The sequence below is a fragment of the Bombus impatiens genome, unplaced genomic scaffold, assembly GCF_000188095.3.
Source record: "Bombus impatiens unplaced genomic scaffold, BIMP_2.2 scf_0128, whole genome shotgun sequence".
NCBI classification, from domain to species: domain Eukaryota; kingdom Metazoa; phylum Arthropoda; class Insecta; order Hymenoptera; family Apidae; genus Bombus; species Bombus impatiens.
The window spans coordinates 219,413-243,297 of NT_176547.1; the positions used below are offsets into that span (position 1 = coordinate 219,413).

Below are 23,885 nucleotides of genomic sequence, written 5' to 3' on the forward strand. Positions count from 1 at the left end.
TTCTGCTTTTTTTTTTTTTTTTTTAGAGGGAGGGTTGGGTCGATTACACAGAGGCGTGGATTGTTGGTATTTGCATGGGATTTTTTCGGCTCGAGCGGTGGTTTGGTTTGGGGTTTATTGTAGGCTAGCGTTTGACACCGAGTATTTTTGGTTCGTTAAGCAGTTTTTCTACACTCGTAACTGCGGTTGGGTAAGGCTTCGAGTTTGTAAGGATGATTACCGTGATTTGCGGCGCCGTCTGTTTCTTGTATAACATCCTCTCTGTCGTTTTCTTTGGAACTGTCGTAGTTGAATCTAAATTTATTTTTGCTCATTTGTATAATCTTTAAGATGGTGGCCCTCGCTCGTCGCTAAAAACATATGTAGCAAAACATCTCGTCCAATTATCTTTTTTTATACATCTGGTAGCACTCATAATTCTTCGATACACTTTGTATTATTTACTTGGTTTCTGCCACAAAATCCAAGTAAAGATTCCTTACTTTTGTTAACACATACAGTTTCTTATTGGAGTAATAAAAATTGTTTTGATTGTATTATCGATTAGAAATTGTACGTGTATTAAATTTAAATTATTCAAGAAATGTGCATCGACTATCCATGTTGCTTGAATAATTATGAACGGTGGTGGTATACATATTCCCTAACTCGATCTCTACTATTCTGGACTCTAAGCCTCTTATTGGCAAGACCTTTGGTAGACTCACGATGAAATGCATTTCTTTTCTTTTCCTTTTCTTTCATCTATCTTACTTTTCTTACCTTCTTTCAATTAACAGCACCACAAGGATTTTACAGTTAAGAAAATCTTCGTGATAAATTTTCGTTGAAACGAATATCGTCGAATTTCAATTCGCATCGGAACGATCAGAGTTCCTTATCGATTATCGATTTCCCCAATTTTCGGCTATCGTGTTTTGCTTATCGATGCCGATAGTTGAAATCGAAACGCGATCGCTTCGATGTTTTGTCCCTTCTCGTTTCGTCCGAAATTCCGAATCCACAGCAAACTTTGAAACGTATCTGTCATTTTGACTCGGATCTGGGTTCGGTATCGTCTCACCGATAGCTGGATCGTTCATGTACAATTGCTATCCTTCGTTTCATGGTCCCTAACTTGACTTCGTAATATCACGCGACACGGTTCACCGGCGTTTCGAGGCGTCTCTGGTTCTCCAGGAATCCGTGTTCCTCATAAATAAGATTGTCCAATTTAACTCCGCGAAGGCACCGGAATAATCGTGAATCACTAATTAAAGCGCTTTATTGAAACCGTAGAAATAATTCAACGTCGAGTGTCTAACATCAAGAATGGTTTCAATTAAATTTATTCTCCATTCGTTCTATTTAACAAAAATTCAACAAAAACCGTATTTTTACATTTTACGCTGCGTTTCTCGCATTTGTCTTTTATTTTACATCTTCGCACCGTGTTATTTCATCTGCGTTTCTTTTCGCTTCTGTGCTCCTTTGTCTCGATTTATTTACGTTCCACTTTATTCTCCGATATTTATTATCCTCTATATTTATTCTATATTCCTGTCTTTCTATTTACCAAACGTTCTGCCGCCAGAAATTTTTCAAGTTTTTCAATCGATACTCGCCAGTTTATGACTCCCTGACGCTTATGAGCCGTGAAATGAGTAATACGTTGGAGAAACGCGAACATATAATAAATTTTCAGGGCCGTATAGAAAAGGAGCACGATATTTCGCGGGACGCGCGACGTAGCGTTTCCTTTTTGCGATTTCCTAATCCACGCGGTTTCATTTGTTTCAGCCGACGCGGTTCGTGATTATTTCCCGCGATAAATTGTTATTACAGCCACCATGCACGAGGGTTGCTCGCTCGAAAGACGGTGGTTGCTGTCTACTCGAGGAAGAGAAGTTCGGCTGTGTTCGCGTTTTCCTGGATAGCAAAATCCTTGTAATGACCGGAAGTCTTATCGTTTACCGCGAACACGAAGTTGGATAAAATCGGTGGCAGTCAGACGTAGTCGAGATCCTATCTAGATCCTACCTGTGTAGGTGCAGACCTTGTCGTCGTTCTATTATCCATTATGCAAACAACCGATAAATGAGTAGATAACGCATTCGTATTCGTTCTACAACATATTTGGAAGGATGAATTTTTCAGAATAAATGCGTTTGTTAAGCATGTTGACCTATCGAGGATCAAACGGTGAATTAATGCGCAAAAATTGCGAGAAATCAATTTTATTGTTGAGAAATATAAATAATTGTCACAAGATAGGCGCGGAAACCGTAGTAGGACGATAATCTATAAAATTCAGAAGAATAACAAAAATTTCTTTGGTTCAAAAAACATAGTCTCTCTCTTTCTCTCTATTTTCAAGCGAGCTATTGGAATTTTCTTTCACAACTATGACGTTAAATAACAGCGTTTAATGATAAAAGCCGAGCGAAAGAAATTGCAAATGACAATATGTTAATCGAGTAATTCATTACCGCTGTATTTATCTTTCACTTCCTTCGTTAAAATCGAAAATAATTTACTCTGTCGCAATTTCGAACGACTTTTTCTGCTTAATCCTCGGCACACGCTCTCCTGGGATGATTGTTTAAGTATTAAACAGTTACAGAGAGATTAAACGAATCCTCCTAGTGGGAAGCTTACGGACTTGTGTTTTATGCAGTATTTATTGCTGGCAACTACCATCAGTATTTACTACAGTCATGGGACTACTTAAGAATTAATGCCACCTTAAGAAGGATAGAGAAATTAGAATGCACCATCGAGTCGCTAATTCACCTTGATGTCTGAAATTTGCAACTCGGTTACTTTGCGTACAATCGTTGGCAACTCCTTTATTTTTAAAGGGACAGCGAGCGAATAAGGCGGCAACGCGATTCTTCTTTCTTTCTTGGTCCCTTCCTGTTCGTATACCTTTGAAAGAAAAACGAATAAACGCGGAATAGAAAGAGGGGACGTTGTATAGGATGAAAAATTCAGCCGCGACAAACTCCGCATTAAACTAACGCCACCGTTGCTAGTATTCTTCTCCGTAAACCAACAGCATCTCGAAGCTTCTTTCCAAATTATCTCACTTAAAAAAGACACTTTACGATAATAACGCTCGTGTTACGTTCCACGCTTTAAACAACGAATAAAGTCCGCCGCCTCCTTCCCTTCCCTCGTTGAAACTCGTACATTACGACGATAATGTAACGTAACGCGTGTATGTCCAAAAAAAACAGTAAAAAAGAAGAAAAAGAAAGACAGGAAAAGTAGGAAGAAAAACAAACGAGAAAAAAAAGGAGAAGAAAACAGTGTTTACACCGCTTTATTCTTTCCTGACTGGCATTTAATGGCCGCACAGGCGCCAGGTTACATCCTAATTTGCCGGGCGCGCTAAACTCGCGGCAGAGAAAACGCGGAAAACTGGCTGGCGTTTTATCGGAGGAAAGACGAGTATCCGGCTACATCTACATGCTAAGGAAAGCCTCTGGACGCGCCTAGAGCGGAAGTATTCAGCACAGAGAATGCAACAGGCAACGACAAGGCCTGGTCGAGCGAGTATATAGCTATATAGCGGTCGGTCGGACGGTCGGCCGATCGGCACCTGGCTCGAATCGCAGCGATGATTTTCCAGCCTCCTAGCCCATCCCCTTTTCGTTTGCTTTTCTTTCCCCAGGGCGTGGCGCTCAACAGGCTTGGCATCCAGCCAACTTTCTGCTTTTCTCTCCTTCCCCTCTCCTTCCTTTTCTCTGTGTTCTTTCTTTCACTCTGTCCGTCTTCCTCTCCTTCCGTTTTCCTTCTTCCTTCTTCGGTACAACAACGGGGCGGAAAAAAGGATGAAAGAGCTAAGGGTGCATCAACGCTATCATCGACCATCTTCTGCGTAAATGTATGTACGTATATATACACGTGCCTATACAGGGTGACCAAACAGTCGAAAACGTAGGACAAAGGTTTTGCGTATAAGGCTTCGTGTTGAAGAAAGACGATTTGAAGAATCTACTCGGTACACGTGTACTCTGTTTCCACGCGACGAATCTCTGTTAAAGATGTTTTATTAAATAAGAGGTATATTTTACGGATAACAGGTTTGTCGAAGAATTAAAGGTTTCTATTTTCTATTTTCTGTTTCTATTTTCGAAGAATTAAGAGATACAAATAGTATACTACAAGGGTTGTATAACTTAAGAGACACAATTGTGTGCAATATCGTGTTTGATATCTCGAATAGTTTTTATTTAAAAAATTTTTTAAATTCGTTTTAAAAAGCGATACATATTTATTTATAAAATCATCCAAATGAAACACAACAAAAAAGCTAGACTGGTAGATAATAAATAATAAGCAATGATAAGAAACAAATAAAAAAAATACAGAAATAGAAGTGTATTAAATTGAAACTTGAAATAAGAAACGCTTTTTCTCGACAACCAAGTCTCACATACAAAAATAATTATTTTACGTTTTCCATCCATCTTTTCACGAAGAATCACCCCTACCTTAGCTGTATCACCAGTTACCAGGCACCCTGTATATAGCAAGCACTATATCACGTTACATACGCGTTAGGTATACGTTACATGGACACGAACAGAGCCGGATTGTTGTTGCTGTTGCATCTCGTGGATCTATTGCCGGACTCTAACTCGCATCGGATACATCCGGACGTATTTATGCTCGCGTTTATAGTGCGGCTGCTCGAAGGCCGCTCGAAAGCCGCACGGCCACTAACTAACTTCCTGTTATTTGCACGGTTTACCCTCGACCGGAATTGACCTCGAGTCGCGGCGTCGAATGCGATTAAAGTTAGCGCGGCGCGCACCCTAAATACCAGAGGGTAGCCGAGAAAATTTCGTTCGACAGGCCAGGGAAATGTGTTACTCGTGTTCTCAACGAGGATCGAGGAACGGTGATTGTTTCTTTTCGCTGATGGTAACGAGATACGTTTACCGAGGTTATCTTACAAATTGCAAGTAGCCGGTATTAACGACTACAATAGAAGTTATCGGGAAATCGGTCTCGCGACTCCGAGGTCTCGCCTCTCGGGTTTCACAACTCCAAGCTTACTGGTATTGCGTTTCAGTACTCGTTGATATTGGATACCTGATTTAAGCATCTTTAATGGTGGTTTTCATGATTTTGAAACATCAGACATCAGCCACATTGAGTTGCTTCGATTTAGTTCGCAATACAGGGTCGTACAATTGGCTATATACATATGACCGATAGAGAATCATCGGTCACAGCTTATTATTGTATGAAATTTATTATATCTTCCGAAGCCGTGAAAACGTATCACGAGGAAAATTATAAGTTATTAGAAATGAGTAAAATTAGGGGAGTTAATTTATAAACTCATTAATTATACAGCTACAAGGACGATACTTGTAAGAATTGAGAAACATCTGATTCAATTCAAATTCTCAAAATCTTGACAAAATACTGCCGCAATTTTTAGCTCGCCATATGTATGTATAACAGTACTCGTTTAAATTCCAATGAATTGGGAGCTTGCATTGTAATTTTTGCGATACAGACAGCGATTTTGTTCCAGGAATACTCTTAAGTTCCTGGACAAGAAAAACGAATAAATCTACATAATCAGAACAGACTAGAAAGACACAATTATTTCTCGCCTATTCTCGTTATAACTATCGTCCTTGTCAATCGCTTTGGTAGTGCGCTACACTAAGCTCGTTATGCTAATATTCGTGAAGCAATTTTTATCTATATCATATAGCGATTTTCTTCTAGGAATATTTCTAAGCTCCTGGACAAGGACACACGATAAATCTAGCGAGAACGAACAAAAAAGTCACGATATTTCTCGTCCAATCTCGCTATATCTATTCATTGTTTTCGCCAATAGCTTTATGTTATACTAAGCTCGAGGCGCTGACAATGAGTTAGCGAGGCGCGGCGAAGCTAGGTCGTTCGAATTTAGGTGAAATTCTATTGGAATTTAAGCGAATACCAGTGAACCAAGTTTCATTAGCAGCGAACTTTCATTTAAACTACTATTTGAGTACGTGTATCGTTTAAGTATAGGATTAGTATTTACATTAATACAAGAGTCGACTGTTGTAATCCTAATATCGTCGGTTTCGATTATCTCTAGCTATAACTCGTTTAATAGAGTTAGTGTTATCACGGAACCAACAGTTTTGGCTAAAACCATTCGAGACTCAAGGGATCGAGCAGGATCGCCACAAACTCAATCCACTCCGTTGGTATAATTTTAAACTCGAGAAGTTAGATTCGAACGATTTTAGTCCGAAAGGATCCCTAAAGCGACGTCACAAATATTCAATGAGAACGAAAATCTTGAACAGTCCCGAAGGACTCGAGTCTTGAAAATTTCACTCACGATAGAGTTGCAACGGTCTCTAACTTGTGGGTCGTTCGATGTCTAGAGTAATTCTAGTGGAGTAAGGTCCGGTTAACGTCATCTTGGGATCAATGGGTTTCCCTGAAGTCATCTTAAGGTTATAGAGCTTGATTAGAGTCCGCTAAGATTTGCAGGATCTCGGTTATCGTAAGTTCGACTTTACAGACTGAATCGGTGCAGTCTCGTGCAATTTATTCTTTGCCTCTTCTTCTCACGTGAATTTGGTTTAGATTAGTTTCTCGAATTATTTCGATTAGGTATGGCTTTCTTTCTTTTGCATTTAGAATCACGTTGCACGTTGGAATTGAATCGCGGTGTAACTTTATCTGTACTTTGAGGGAGACTGCAAGGCACTATCGTGCCGTATCCTATTGAGATTTCCTAACGCTGAGCCTCAGGTTAGAGTTCACGATTTAACGATTATATCAGCAAGACTTCGTCGCCTAAATCAATGCTAGGTAATTCCAATCTTAATATTAGAATAAAACGATGTTCCTTTGTTGTCCATCTTATATTCTAATAATATTACAATAATAATTCTTTCGGATATAATATTTAATTCTATGGATATCTAAATAACGACAAATGTACGTAGTTTCTTTTGGTTTTGTGGAGAAGACATAATGCACCGAAACAAACAAAAGGCTAATTTATACTTAGCAATGTCCAGCATGAAAACTGTCTTTTTCATTTATAAAGTGTTCTTTGGTAAACTTACAAATTTTCAAGTCCATATGGCCCGTACTTGTATTTATTTTTTTCTTTACTCTCTCTTTCTGCTCGAATGATATTTATTTTATCGCAAATGCTTGTCATAAACGTCCTTTTGAACAAGCGTAACCATTGATACTTGCAGCAGGAATTTTCTTCGAGAAAAGGTAACACTTTCCTCGTTACCGTTGGGAATCTGGTTTCTATTCGGAGTTGTAACGCGTGCTTCTGCGAGGGGTTGTGGGATTCACGAAACGTCCAGTCGCAATTGGCGCCAGCTTATCGGTCGTCTTATCGCGATTCCTTATCGACAAGTGCTCGCTCGACAGGTAGCGTGCTTCTTGCCGCGCCACTTCAAAGTCCTCCTCGATGTAACTATCGGAAATGGATACTTGCAATTCTCTAGACAATCGAGATTTTGCTCGATTATCGCGTATAATTCATTCCCCCGGCTCTTGGATAAGCGAGAGGGGATGGAGTTCGACAGGAGAAGGAAGTTGATAACAGGAAATTGAAAACCAGATAGCAATTTCCGACCTTTTTCTCAAAGCTCAATTAAGAAATCTAGCTTGCAGCAGGGAAAACGCTTGCTAACGAGCTCTACGATGCTGAACTCATGGAAAATAATTGCAAGGTGGAAAGTTTAACTCGTGGCCGTTCAGATGGTTTACTCTTCTACTTTTATTCGGCAATCCAAACTGTGCAGATTATTGGGTAGATGTTAGCGCAAACGATTAGATATCCGATAAAGTATTTCGAATATTTGAAAGTAATTTTCGCGTTACCGCACGTGTTTCAGAATATTTAACGAATGAAGTTGAAGTAGAGTTTCGATATATTTAACAGTACGAAAATACACTTAGAAGCAGCGGTGGCGTAAAGTTTGATCGACACATCGCCTGTATCAGTTATAATAAATACCAGTTATCTTGTTTAGCTGTCGATTATAATGAAATTAATTTTTTAGAGTAACAGTCATATCCCTATCTATGAGATTATTTTAGTCAAATACAAAAGCATGGGATGGTTTGTACGAATCGATAGTGTAATAATGATCATGACGTTATTCATGTTTATAAATACGTCGAGTAGCTTTGTAAACTGAAAACTTACAGCCAGTACACGTGTACCGGATAGGCCTTCAAAATTGTTTTTCTCGCAAATGCAGTTCGATATCATATCCAAAAACGTTATTCTACGCTTTCGATTCAGATTTACACGAGGAATCATTGCTTCGCTTGTTAAGATGTTCTGTATATCATAGCAATGTATACCTATGCAGCGCTTTCAGTAGTATAACCGTGCATAAGTAAGACGTAGTATCCCCAGTCGTTGATTTCTCTATCGTAACGTTTGAAATATCGATATTCTTGCGTTTTACCTTGGAAGTTCTTTAACCGTATTGAATTCACGAATGGGAAAATATAAAAATGTATCTTCTTTCGATAACGCAACAACAAAATAAAAACGCATCTCGTTTACCACCCGTGCGATAAATATTTAATCCTAAGAATTAACTCTTACCTCGAAAAACCGTCGTACGATTGCAACTTCTCCTTTAGATTTACTACCCCGGTACGAATCACATACGTTGTTCAACACGGAAGTAGCGCAAAGTGCGAGAAGTACGGCACGGATGGTGCAAGGACTCACCCGAGAAGCTGCGAAAAGGAACGTAGTGCCGTTCAGAGAAGTCGGAGAAATGGATTGCTCGAAAAAGTATCGAAGGTGGTTAGTGATAGATCGCGGAGGACCGGCGAGAAGGGTAGGGCATGAGTGCTGGGGTGGCTTCAGAAAACGCGGAAACTCGTTAGAAGGATTTCACGCCGGAACGAGGCCGCGCGCGACGGCGCAAAGTATCGAGCTATCGATTTCACGGCTCGGCGGCTCGTCCGATAAGGTAACCCACCCCCTTGTCCCGCATCTACCTTTCGTTTCGCGTCCCTCTTACCCCCTTTCCTCCTTCTCTTCTGTCCCCCCTCTCCAGCATTTCGTCTTCAACCATTCGACCTTCGTTTGCTCGAACGATCTTAACCGTTTCAGCGATCGCTAAGCGAACTGAACTGGTCGATCAGCAACCGGCGGCGTTCGAGAGTCTCTGATACAGACTAAAAGAAGTTTGGCAAGAGGGTTGCTAAAATTTATTGTCGAAATCTGACCTTAATAGACCAGTGTAGCAACATGCATAATTAATGTATCGAAAATTCATGAAATGCGCTCTGTGTGTGGTACGTAATCGTTCGAAGTGATAGAAGCAGGAAAGGACGAGAGAGAGAGAGATAATTGCGGACATTAAATGGAAAGTATTGGTAAGTGATCATTATTAGAGGTAAGTTGCGCGAGAGTGGAGAGAAGGAAGCCGTTGGTCGAACGATAATTAAATAGAGAGAAATGCGATAACGAATGCTCGATCGATCGATCGATCGAACGAACGAAGACAATTACTCAGACCGATCGAGCCCGGTCTTTCAGTTTAAGGATCTTCTTTTTGCTTCTTTTTCTTCTATCGTTCGATACCGTAGACGACCGGGTAGATCTACTTTTAGCTGCAGCCGACAGCGATTCGACGATGCTTATCGCGTGATATCCGTGCACGAAACTCGTCAAAACGTATTCGTGTTGCTCGTGTCGCGACGCTTTGCACAGAGGGCTAGAGAGAGCGTTTTAAGCTTCTTACCTGTCGCGAAGTTAGCTTCCACGAAAATGCCATCGGATTACCTTGCGGCCGTGTACGTACACGAACAACCGCCCCGCGTATTGTAACCGGCAGGCAACTAAATTCTGTACGGTGAAATTCCGCCTCCGCGGGACACGTTACATTCTATACCTTCAATGGGATTTAATCAAGGTATTAGCGCGTTACGTCGTCTTGCGTATTTCGCTTGGGACAGAGCTGACAGGGATGGAATCATTCGCGTATATCTTTCGATACACGTATAAATTGTCCTATATATATGTTATAGATTGTTACTGTTCGATAGGGAGGGTCGAATTTAGCTGTCCCGTTATTCGTTGTTACGTTAATCGTACGATCGTGACGTTGCGCACGATATTTCAGAGACGTTTCGGTTTATATAAATTCAGTATGTAAATCGAACGCTGTGTTTGATCGTTCATCGAAATCGCGATATTTCGTGATCGTTTTGTTCGTCCATCGCGTTCTCTTTCTCTTTCTTTCCTCTTTTAATTTAATACTCAGGCAATTGTACGATTTAACCTGATACCGCGATAAAATGTGCGCTACTCATGGCGGCCGGGGAAAAAGGGGGTTCAGCAATTTCTCATCGCGACGGGAAAAAAGGCCGACTTGCTCGAATAATAATCGCACGCTTGAATTTATTTTATTTATCTTTATTGCTACGGTCGGAACGAGGCGGCAATAAAAACTATCCGGTTCGCGCGAGTTCATCGTTCACCTCGGTCTATGTGATATCAAAACATCCATGTAACTACCTTTTGTTATTGCGAAGACTTGCCTCGTTCCAAATAAAAGCTACCGTATATTTGTTTTTTTTTTTTTTGTTTTTTCGAGCTCGCGAACTGTCAAAAACCTGAATTACACACGGTGTTTCCCAGCGAGTGTATAAAACTTCGAGAGGTTGTTTAGGAGGTAATTTGGCGTAAAAAATATTATACGAATGTAGACCTTATCCTTGATTGGCTGTTGTAGACGAAAATTCTACCGCTGCCACGATAAAATTGCAAAGCTGACGCAAGAAGAATATTAAGAGACTGTGGCAAGACACGAGAACGTGAAGTGATATTTCAACTTCAATTAATTCATCTGCTGTCTGTTCGATTATTTTCTAAGTATTATTTCGTATCGAAATTGTAACTCGATAGGATCGAATGAGAGTAGGAAAAAATTAAACCATTGAAATTCGTAAGAACTAAGGACGGTATCGGTATTATGACAATAGTTTATATAGAATGATTCGAAAAGATCTCGTAAAGTATTTTAAATTTGTTTAAAGATTGTAGAAATAGTGTTCTAATGATGTTTCAATTTCGTGACAGGTACATAGGTGCTAAGTTAGTTACTATATCTTTTTGTAAGTCTAATTGTTGAAAAAATTAAAAAACCGATTTTTTATACGATATTGATACATTAAGAAATTTACTAAGAAGTTGACATAGTTCAAACTCAACATATACAATAGGTATAAGAGTTTTATTAAAGTTAATGAATGTATTTTTAAACGGAAGAGTACATTGTACACATAGTTGGGGATTCGAAAAGACATATCTAAACTCGATTCAAAAGTCAAAAACAAAATTCAATCTCCTTTACCTATCAGAGATAGGTTGCTCGTTTAGAATTAATATTTTAGTTCCGTGAAATATTGCAAGTTTAAAATAGTGAATACACCTTGTATTATTATGAACTGAATCATTACCCTAATTATTATCTTTTATACGCAGGCACATATGTATAATTCCCTGCACTATTATGGACTGTATCATTACCCTAATTATTTTTTATATATAAAATATCCTCGCGAACTGAAACTTAAGAAGAAATTCCCTTCTGTAAGACCTCGAAAAGTTAAATTCCTCTTCTTTCTATACATTTTTTCCTATCTTTTAAATCTGTTACATTATAAGATTCAAGAAGTTGTTGAAATTTATCGTTGAAAGCCGTAGAAATCTATCAGCACCACGGATACCAAAACCTTTTTGAATAATTGAGATAACAGTATTGCACAAGTTACAAGTTCTCCGTACTAAGAAATTCACTTACTGGCAAGTTTGTTGATGAAATAAATAAAGTTTTAGGAGCAAATTTTACAAATTATAGGGGCTGCTGAATATTCTATTTGACTTTGAAATTGATCTGCAATTTAATTTCGAATCGTAAAATTGTACCAGAGAAGTATACAGGGTGGTTGGTAACTGGCGGTACAAGCGGAAAGGGGGTGATTCTACGCGAAAAAAGAAGTCGAAAATATAGAATAAAAATTTTTCGTTTGAGGCTTTGTTTTCGAGAAAATCCACTTTGAATTTTCGCTCGGTACGCGTGCACTTTATCGCGTCTCGTTATAACGGATCTCACTGTAGATCGTTGTCTCGATGGAAAAATTAAAAAAAAAATAAACGAAAAAAATGTTTATTCTATATTTTCCACTTCTTTTTCGCGTAGAATCACCCCCTTTCCGCTTGTACCACCAGTTACCAACCACCCTGTATAACTTACGATATATAATTCGCCAATGATATCAGTCGTAAATAATTGCTCAGAGATACCTAAAAATTTGTTTGTCAAATTTGCATAAATTTCGAGTAGTTTCAACGTGAATATAATCGCTGTCGAATATAGTCGAGTCCTGTTATCCCGTGCGGTGATATGCGAAGAAGTAGCAACGGATTGACGAGCACGTGCACAGTGTACACACACGTAAGAAACGTACGCGCCTAACCGCTGCGTGGTGCAGTGCGACGTGGCATCGCGTGACTCTCATTTTCCATTTGACTTCTATCCGTCGCACGTACGTACTCAGTTACGTTATTTCATTGGCGTTCCTCGTCCCAAGCCGTTGGAGTTCTCTTGAACCCCGCGCGCCACCCTTTCCGCTTTGGCACACCTCCCTCATGGTGTTGTGCATGCCACTTTCTTCTCTTTTTTTCTTCTGCCGTCGCGTTTGCTCGTACTCAACTTTTGGTTGTTGCTTGAAAAGAAAATGCCGCGACGCCAGAGTGTGCTACGAGAGACTCGTGGGGATTTGCTTAATTGTTGGTTAAAATCCTCCACCGACGACCAACACGTTTCGTACTACCGTAATCTACCGATGGCCCACAGCGGTTAAGTTAAGAAGCGAAGCTTTTATTACACTGAGAAAGATATTCGTAGACTGTAGGGTAGATTTCAAAGAAATAGAAAATTTTTAATATCAAATAGGATTTTTTGTTAATTAAATATTTACAATACCGTTCAGAAATATGTGGATATTTAATCATTTTGGACAGAATGTAATTTATTATTATTGGTTATAAAATGACGTGTAAGTAAGGTAGACGTATAAGAAAGATCAAAGTATCAAGAATTTTTTAATATTAATATCGTTTTTTGCTAACGAAATATTCACAGTATCGTTCAGAAATATCTGGATATTTCATTATTTTTTTACAAGGCGTAGTTTATCGTTATTGATGATAAAATTATGTATAAGGTAGACGCAAAGGGAGATCAAGGTACTAGGAATTTTTTTAATATTGCTATCATCCCTCGCTAATGAAATATTTACATAACCGTTCGGAAATATTTCGATAGTTAATTATTCTTCAGAGAGTCGAACTTATTACTATCGATTATGAAATTACGGGTAAAACAATTGTTACAACGTAGTATAATAGAGTAGTAGAATAAAAGGTATATTAGATACAATAGGATATTATGACGTGGTAAAATTAATATTTAAGCGCCGATGCGTAATAGTAAAATTGGTATCCATGATTTCTGACATAAAATTGTTTCATCATTGGAATTATTTTATTACTTGAGTAGCTCTTTATCTTCAGATTATTTCATTTCTAAATTATAAATCAAATAAAGAAGATTTGTTTTAACTCGTAGAAAGATATGTAGTTGTCTTAAATTCAAATAACCATATTTAAAATCATACATTTTTTAATGGACGACTTGTATTTATAATCTGTTCGTTCAATAAAAGCCTAGTATTTCTTTTAATCGTTAATTTGTACATTTTGTTGAATTCGTACATTGTTACAAAGAAATCGATCACAGTATTCGGACACTTATACGTGAAAATATAATTGTTTCACTCGAAGCTGAATCGCTGGGGAAATATTTATTTTCCTTGAAACAGAAATTGTTAATCGCACGTTAATTAACACGTTACACCATTCTCGTTTGGAAAATCGCTGTTTTATTAGAAATGGGAGCGGTGTGGCATGGGTGTGTCACTAGGAACGTGTCGTAACGAAGCTATTACACTTTATGGCTTTTCTTCCGATTGTTTGCTCTCTTTTCTGCTGTGCAAGTAGAATCACGGGAAATCTGTGTTCAATATGACTGCTGGGGGATTATGATTGGTTTAATCGATTTGCCAGAGGTAAACTATACAAAGAAGAAGATCGGCATTTCTTTATGAAGTACCTGACGAAGAAATTAGTTATTCATGTAGGGCTAATTATTTCGAAAAATGACAACTAACATTTAACGATTGTAACAACGCGGCGTGTGTCTTGTGTTATCGACGATTGTTACTAAATTGCATGCAACGCGAATGAAATTCTCAAGTTTGCGTCTAATCAGCAGGTAATCAGCAGAACTTTCCCTGTGTCGACTCGGATAAGTTTTCCAGTTTAAGAGACTCCGAATCCAAGAAACTTTTCAGATTATCCAAGATACCATACCGGAATCGATCTAACTCTGTCTATGTAGTAGAACTCATTCTAAATTTACCGCCGGCGCAATTCTTCGATATTTTTGCCTCTGAACTTTTAACAACAAACTATTTTTCTTGGACTGTACTTCGTAGGAAATTAAACTCCGACCGCTCGTTACCGCAATTTTTTAATCGGGAACCTATTAGTCTGATTCCACTTCGATATTCATAATTAAGTTTTGTTCTTCTTCTCTAAGGCAAATATTTCTCACGTATCCTGCCGGTTATCTAGCTTTTGATATAACAATCTCGGAGAATTTCAATCTTTGGACCAACGGGAAACTTTCGACCTCAATTCTATTCCAAAGCAATCTCCACGACATAGAAATATACATTTTCACTCATCCTCAATTTAAATATCCTGTGCTTTCTATGAACATTTTCAGATTGGTTTCAAATTCGACCGATATAACAGTCGTGACTCGTTACAGTGCCAATGAAAGTTCAAAATATTTTATACAACGTGCACAATATGGACAATCTTTTATGAAGAATGTTCGGATACTTTCGTCAGCCACTGTATTTATTTAACACATTTTTTACAAACGATTTCCCATTTTCAGATACGTGCATCGTTCGTTTCTTTAACTTAACCAACTACCTGCTACAATTATTAAGTGGAACTACCTTCTGATTTCATGCGCTATGAAAAAATTCTGATACGCTAAGGGCACGAAAAAAGTTTCGGTACCACTGTACCAACTATTTACTACAGGGTGAGTTCGAATGCTGACAATCTACAGAGCAAGCACTATCGTCATTTACAAGCAAAATTGACGCATTTGCGGTAAAGGTGAGATTACGAACCTCAGACAGAACCGCGAAAATACTGGGAAAGATGTACGACACGAGTCGAATCGAAACGGCCTCGTCACGAGGAAAAGGTAGCGCCGCGGAGGATACTTAGGAGCAGGTTTACGGCACATACGTTGCATTATATAGGAGGACGCGGCGTACATGGCCGTGGAACGCGGCGACACTGCACTGCAGTAAAGTGCATCCTAAGCCTAGCGCATCTGTGACCACTCTCGGGGTCGCAGTGCCCGCTCCTGGTATTTATTATTCAGCCGGTGCAACGTGGTGCCGACCTGCGACTACTTTCCGCTGCTCCCGTCAACGAGCCACTCCGGGATTTTTCGATGGGACCGTCTGTTTTCCTACGTCTCTGCTGCGTTTTCCCTTCGTCGCGTCGCGATTCTGTATCACAACCGTGATACTCGTCGTTCACTTTTATGGCAATCGTGGCTCGCGTCCCCTCGTCTCGACTCTGAATCGGTTATCGAATCTCCTGCGACGTCGTTGAAATCGCAACGCTCGACACACACGTGAGGATTTTTCAACCAGATGAGATTTTCCTCACCTCGTGCGCTTGGATTTCCCTCGTTTTCCAAGCTACGTTTCAAAGTTTATTTTCCGCCCGATATTTTCTTGGGTTCTTGTGTCGCATAAGGTTATTTCATATGTATGACGGTTTTTTCTATATATATTTATATTCATATACGTTAAATGCAAATGTTAACCTGAAAGCGTGAAATCCGTTAAAATTTGATACGAATAGAGGAAAATAGCTTTATTAAAGATCTGTACCGGCAATGTTAGCTTTAACCAGTTATAATTTATTATTAATTTCATGTTATTCGTGATTTTAGAAACAATCAAATAAAAGATTTAATAGACAATATTTTTATTTACAATGACTTTAATTCTTTGTTAAATTTATATAAATTATTTTTGGATTTTAAACTACCAAGAATAAATTAATTGATATAAAACTCAATGATACATCAAAGTGTGAATTTTAACTGCAAGGGAAATAAATATCTATATAAATGTCGGTAATTAATGATTAATGAACTAAATTCTTTTTTCTCTATTCCGTTGTTTAAAATTGGATTCTTAGAAAATCCACGTTAATTATACGACGATCTAATATTCGACTTCACAATTCAGACCCGATGCTATTTTGGTTTGTAACTGTTGAAATGTTTCCTGTTTCGTTTATTCCTCGTCTACCTACTATACTCGTACAAAATATATAGCAACATTCCAACGATGGAATTCCAAATATTCAACTATAATTGAAACGTCTGTGCTCTTTTACTTCAACAAAAGTTTGGATACTTTTATTGTAACTGGATCAAAGATCCAATCAAATATCTGGCGAACGAAAGTAAACTGAGAATTCAGCTCACAATATCCTCCGGTTGATCAGGTTTACAAACGCAAGCTGAGACATAGAAGGGTCGCAGTTAACTAACTGGTACTCGATTGGGGAAATCGAGCTTCCTGCACCATACGCGAAGCCCACGATATTCGGTGGATTGGCTTTCCCGATAATAGGTACATAATATACCTGCTGGGTATTCCAGCGCGAATGCACCGAATTGATTTAAGCTTCCTCCGCGTTTTCCTTCCTTCTCATTTATCCCCCTCGGCCACCCTTTCGAATCTAGGCAACAGCGGTTTAGTTCGATCCCATAGCTGCAGGCGACTTTCTAGAGTCAATCGAAACTTTGGGGTTTTGTTCGACGTATACGCAGGTTTGCGTATTATCACGGTATCCAAAGATCGAAGATCCTATTCCTAACATTATACAAGATTTCAGCTACTACGACGATAGGAGTAGATAGGCGTAAGAAATATAATATTGTTGTGAGATCGAAACACCAATGTAGAATTATAGCAGACATTTTATGGATATAATAATAATATATCTGTAATGTAATATATAACATTAATAAAATGTAATGTATGTAGATATACTACTTAGTTATGAAAAACATTTTGAAACTTTGATAGTTGTCTAATGGGATTATCAGGATTATGTTGTTAAAGTCAGAGACAAATCTGAAGATATACGTAAAAGTTAGAAGACATAATATGTCTGTAATATAATATATAATATTAATAAAATGTAATGTATGTAGATATACTACTTAGTTATGAAAAATATTTTGAAACTTTATTAGCTGTCTAATGAGATTATCAGGATTATGTTGTTAAAGTCAGAGACAAATCTGAAGATATACGTAAAAGTTAGAAAACATTTATAGAGTATATACATTTGTAAAAGTCACAAAAGTATCCTCTACGACATGAATAATCATCTCTGTAGAGATATAATAATGACAATAGATCTTTGTAAAGTGACAATAAATATTCTGTTACTTTTATGTACATTTTCAAATTTGTTCGTACACCAACGTGCCTGCGCACTATTTACCTAATGTCAAGGTAGTAAAAATGTTGTGCAGTCGTGATACTGTGTAAAATTAAAAGGTCTTATGAAAAATTATGTTTTGTGAAGATCAAATGTTCAACAAAACATGTCGTCTATTTTATAAAATTGATATGGTAAGCTCTCTTTTGAATAATAAAACAAGCAAATTAAAACAGAAAGCGTTCCTGTTATGTGCTTCAACAAGAATGTAATTTTCATAACTAGTAATTAGTAACAAGTACATACAAATATTTCTAAGAGGACGCGGAAGCTGCTAATCAATCCCAAATCCAGAATGTCATCAAAGTTCCATAACTCCTGTATTTTATTATATAGGTCCCTTGCCTCTATTGTGTCACCATCTTGCTCTAACGACTCTAACATAGCGTCTTAGAGTCCCATGACTCCATTATCTCGTTATTTGAGTCCCATGACATTAATGTATCATGGCACGAACCCCTAATTTTAGAATACCAATATTCGAGTTTTAAGATTTTAATATGTCGTTACTTGGGTTTCATGATTCTGGTGTCTTATTAATTCGGCATGATAATTTCAAAATAATTCCATTCAGATTCCGAAATTTCATCCAAGTCATAAATTCTTCGCGTTGACGCCAACAGAGTGATACCAACACGGTTCAAGTTCCAATAAAACTCAACGAATCTAAGTTTTACCTAGCGAGATCTGACTCGGATGTTGTCACAACAATTTTAGAAGTTCGCGTTAACGTAATCGTGCTAATGTAGATTTTCGTATTATTCGTATGAGTCATTTCCCTACATTCTGTACCTGCTATGTGCATTTATGTATCCGTCTGTTTCATGGCTAATTATTTTAATTTATACTCGCGTGCACTCAAACATGCATGCATGTTTAAAGAACGCGTATTCCGTAATACGAGTAGTATACATCGCGTCGCCTATTATTATGCAGATTATGGTTTATTCTTGCGCGTTATATTTTACTTACCAAGAAATTTTATCAGTTCCTGTCATCATCTGCTCATTTATGTTTACACCTTTCTAGCGGCGTTTCAAAGTTTTCGATTATCCGAAAGTTGAAACAATTGACGGAGGAATGTTTGAAGTATTCTTAGCTTGGCGTCTCTAGGAAGTTTGATCTTTTCTCTCGCCAGGAAAAATAAAGAAAGTTTCTTAAGCCTTGACCCGTCATTGCACATACACCGTTCTTCTGTTTTGAAGAGCTACAGCAGAAAAAGCCTTCTGACGTAAAATTAATTAAAACTTCGTTAACGGTTGACGCATATCTTTCTGGGAGGTTTGCGTGGAAAATTCTCGTCGTCTACACGCGAATCTGGTTTGTCGAATGAAAAGGAACATTACTGATTTATGCCTTTTGATTCGTTACGGTTATGCTTTTCCGTGTTCCAGCAAAGAACGCTGATGATAATCTCGAAAGTCCTTGAGACGGTGACAGAAGCGAAACCTTTTCGCCATTCCGGCTTAACAACTCTAACTATCCGTTGGAACTGCGGTCGTTGTTAAATTAAACTCTTTGGTGCAACTTACGGAGGTTCTTGGCAAACCATTCAATTATTTCTCCTTAGTTCGCTTTCTCTGTATCAAGTTGCTATAAATTTGCGTTTATGGTATTTTTAAGACATTCGATGATATCCTATCATGTTTCGTTGTTTGTTATATTTATAGAAAACGTTAAAATTTCACGATCTCTTTACGGAACGTTCGTCACATATCAGCTCCGTATGATTATTTAATTTTGTAACACTTCGTAAGGACTCGTATCTTCGATCCAACGACGTATAACTCAACGCAATGAGCTGGAACGATGCCATTTTACCGCACAATTTCGCGTAGCACGAGAGAAATGGAAACGCGAGAGTTCGCACGATTATTTACTCGCCTAATAGCCGTCACCAAATAGGAATATTAAGAAGCGTGTGGTCGTGTACGTAATATCTAGACATTTCTCTTGCGCTGACCTGTACTTTGCCTTGATCGTCGTTGAATATTACATTATAATATTATTTTACGTTCTTTGAACATTATATTGTCATATTATTTTACGTTCTTTGAACATTATATTGTCATATTATTTTATCTTTTATGAATTTCTGATTAATTTCCTAATTAATTTCCTGATTAATTTCATTCCCATCGATAATCGTTTTTCATATTTAGTTGGCAGTTAAATCCTCGATTGTAAATTTAATAAACGATTTCAAGAGCAACAAACTTTCAGCTAAAACAGCTACTATGCAAGTTTGCGTACCAACATCAACTCTTCATCTAATGCAATAATAACTCGCTGATCTAGTAGCTCCACTTCGGTTGCGCTGCACCCCCAAAATCTCGTTACACATCATACAGAGCTCCCTTAAATTTCATTACAGTTTATGTACACAGTGCGTGTTTACATCGCGTATCTATCTTTCCGACAACTTCACGCGCGCAACTAGAAATCATTTCAGCGTATATTCTCACCGAGATTGATCTTTTATCCTTGTGATAGGATGCATTGCATTATTTGAGTTGAACGAATCTTAAACACAGCATACAGCTCATTGGGAATGCTTCTACAAAATTATTTAACATAACTCTTTATAAAAGAAGCGATCGAATTTTACAAAATGGATACATATATGTGTATAATTTGAACAGATATTAGGAGAATGTTTCTGAATAAATGGAAATTATTTTGGGGAATAATATCATGTATTGTAAGTGGAAAAGGAACGAAAGGAAACATTGTTTTATTATATAAACCGAAAAATACAAGAGCTGTCCACAGGATCTATTTATCTTATTCCTGTCTCTTGTAGGATATAAAACATATTCGAGAAAGAAATGTACCAGTATAGAGAAATCATTGGATATAAAATAATGACAATACAGGTTATCTTGAATTTTTCTGATCGGACTACAGAAGCATAGTCTATAAATAAAAATAAGAAAAAGGTAAATATTTACTTATAACTTTATAGTAAGATTTTATGCATGTGTAATATCGTTTTTATTTTCACTTGTAAATTGTGCTCCTATAGTTTACGTAGGAAAACTGAAATCGCTGTAATCAAATTATGCACAGCTGTAACTAGTTGAATATAAATTAGATAGGGTAAAATATCAAGTATCAGCCAGTTTAAAGTATTAACGTCTGACAGATATCGGTTTAGCAACTCAATGTTTTTAATCAAAACGCATAATAAACGCTCATCGGTTCGAATAAATCTGGTCGGCCACGGTTCCGCTACAATCATCTCCGAAATTCCTCCTACGGTATACGTTCTTCACCGTGAAATCGACTTATCTCGGATATCTAACGACTATTCGGCATGTATTTCCGAGAATTTAGGCGAATATATAATCGACATATCGATGTAATGAAAATGGGGACCGGGCGTGCGTATAATTAATTAATACTCGATAGCTGGTACCTCGAAACCTCACGGTTAATTATCGCCGCCACCATAATTCCGGTGCTTAACCCTTGCGAGCTCCTAACATGGGATAAGATGGCCTTGGAGCGGGCCACTTCACCGCCATTACGATTGATCGATTCTGTTAATGGAGTATCAGACACCGGCAAGCATAATTCTGTTAATTGCGAGCACATCGGTTACGTGTGTTCATTTCGACGCGTCGACTTTACCGGGTACATTAATTAATCACGTTACAACCGCCTGGATAGCTTAGCCACCAACGGACTTTATCGTATTTAATGTGCGATGGAGGGCTCGCAAAATTTATGGGGTTTAATGTTTGATTAATTTCTCGGACGACGTTCGTTCCTTCGTTCGGTTCGTTCATTGGCAAGCAGCTCGTAAGATCGCTGCTGAATTTCACAAGCCTATTAATTAACGATCACCCTCGATTCCCAAAGCCTCTCTCACTCTCGGTTTTGCGTTAATCACGTTGATAAGCTGCTTTAGATCGTGTTGACTCTAATCCTGACGGTCGGATACGTTGTTACACACGGAAAGGATATAGTGCGGGACGAGAAAGTGGTAGCGATGTATAGTTTTTGGAAATGTATAGAAGGTGGTTAAGAGATGATGATATCGTGTTATGTTAATTATGGGCAGTATCGTTTCGTAGAAGATAATCAGAAAATTGGAAATTGCGTTTAATCCTACAAAGAGAATAGGGCAAGCTTGTTATATAATTGCACGTTGCATTGGTAGATTTATACTACCTACTTGAAATTGAAATTGCTCTCAATAACTTTTCAATTGTTTCATTTATGCTACTTAACAATTAAAGCATTTATAAACGGCCATTAAGAGTTGTAAATCGTACACGTCTGATATTGATAGATTCGAGCTACTTAAAGCAGTACCGTCCGACGTCGCTATACTTGTACTACTTAGAACTTACATTTTACTGCTTGACCATATAATTAATTGAACTAGACGACTTGAAATTAATTCAAGCATACGATTTTATATTTGTTGATACATATATTTTCTAGCGAATTGACTTCAAGTATTTGCCTAGCATATACTTATCTATGTCTACTTATCTCGTATCTAAGTTTGTACTTATCACATTGAGCAATGGGAAATATTCAATAGAATAGTACTAATACTCGCGCAAGATAAAATTCATTACTTCAGAACGATTAAAGATGTTTTCCATTTGAACTCCTAATTGTGCTCTTCATTTTTACGAACACAATTTTGCGATGATAGTTTCTTTAAAATGCACGGTCGATTTTATGTAATCTCAGTCCATATGCAAAATCCGAGCGCAGTGAAATCAAATATTTAAGTTCGATTTTTTCATAAACACTGTCTCGCATCAAAAAATGTTATTCCATATTTTTCAATCTCAGTTTTCACGTAAATCCATCCGTTTCTGATCGCACCATCGGTTACGGGATAATCTCTACATTTTCTATTTTCTTTCTTCCAGCCCATGTTCCCAATGGATTTCGTGAAACGTAAAAATTCTTCGACTACAAAGAGAAAGCGACAAACGACCGGCAAAGCTTCATCGGCGAATAAACAGAAACGGAAATGGACGTGGTTACAGCGAGTAGGTGCACACGTGGGTATCACGAGCGTTCGTTACATCGTCAGGCGGCTCGTGACGACTTTTCCGTCGAGGCGTTAACGCACAGCGAACGTGTTACCTTCGTAAGTATAATACCGCTTATTCATGCCTCCTTGGCGTCGCTGAATCGGCGACGTTACGTGGCGTTGCGCGCGCGACCTCCGCACACGTACACGTGGCCGCGTGACGGTGAATGCGAAAACGCGCGAGCTGGTCCTTCTCTTCATTCATGTGTCCTCGAGTGTCGGGATCCTTATGTATACAGGCATGCTTTTCAGCGACGGATTTAATTTAGATTCGCGTCCAGGCCGGCACGACGCCGACGAGGAAAAGCAAGTGAAACGAAACGCGGGAAAAAGTAAATTAGGCTGCGGCCTAATGACGTGACAAACCATCGCCCTTTGAATATGTCCCGTCGCAGGTATTTCTTAATGAGTATCTCGTCTACTCACCTTTCGAATCCTCTCTTTTACTCCTGTCTCTTTCTCTCTCTCCTCGCGGTTACTTTTTTACATATTCTTTCCAACTTTTCATAGCCCCGTGAAATCGTTTTATCGTCGACTCGGGTTCGTTCCGATCTCGACACCGAGAGCTTTTCGTTTTTGAGACATTTGGAATTGTTTTGAGACGACTTTCCTTCGTCGAGTATTTTTTGGAAGAGAACGACTACGTTTATTGGGTGTAATTCGTTGGGTTTAATTATTTATTAACGAACAAATCTATTTTATGGCAATGAAAAGAAAACGTTACGTAGATTGTGGAATGCTAAATTATCGATTGTAAACCGACTAAAGTTAAACTGACTTTATGCAGAAGTGAGTCGTAATAAGTAGAATGTTTGGAAAGAAATACACAAGAAGTATACGAAGTAGAGTAAAACACGCGTTATTAATATTTAATACGCGAAACAAATCTCTATCTAGGTTGCATTTTTTAAATTCTGTTAACAAAGATACGATTAGTCTAATATAATATAAGAAATAATATAGTATAATCCCGTTTATATGAACTCCGTTTATTTGAGTGGAATTTTCGTCTTTGGTACTTATTTGAACGTAAATTCCTTTTATATGAACTGGAATTGTGTAAATTATCTCTCATCAAATTCATATAAACGGAGTTTTACCGTAATTGTAATGGGTGAC

The 23,885-nt window shown here is 38.1% G+C and overlaps 1 long non-coding RNA gene across 2 annotated transcripts in view; it reads left to right on the top strand.

The window, feature by feature from the left end:
- LOC105680274 overlaps positions 1-23,885 on the top strand; it is a 153,131-nt gene that overhangs the window by 119,249 nt on the left and 9,997 nt on the right. For both annotated transcript variants that reach the window (XR_002945975.2, XR_004461016.1), the window contains one exon: positions 22,600-22,823. This is a non-coding gene — a long non-coding RNA (uncharacterized LOC105680274). The remainder of the gene's footprint in view (positions 1-22,599; positions 22,824-23,885) is intronic.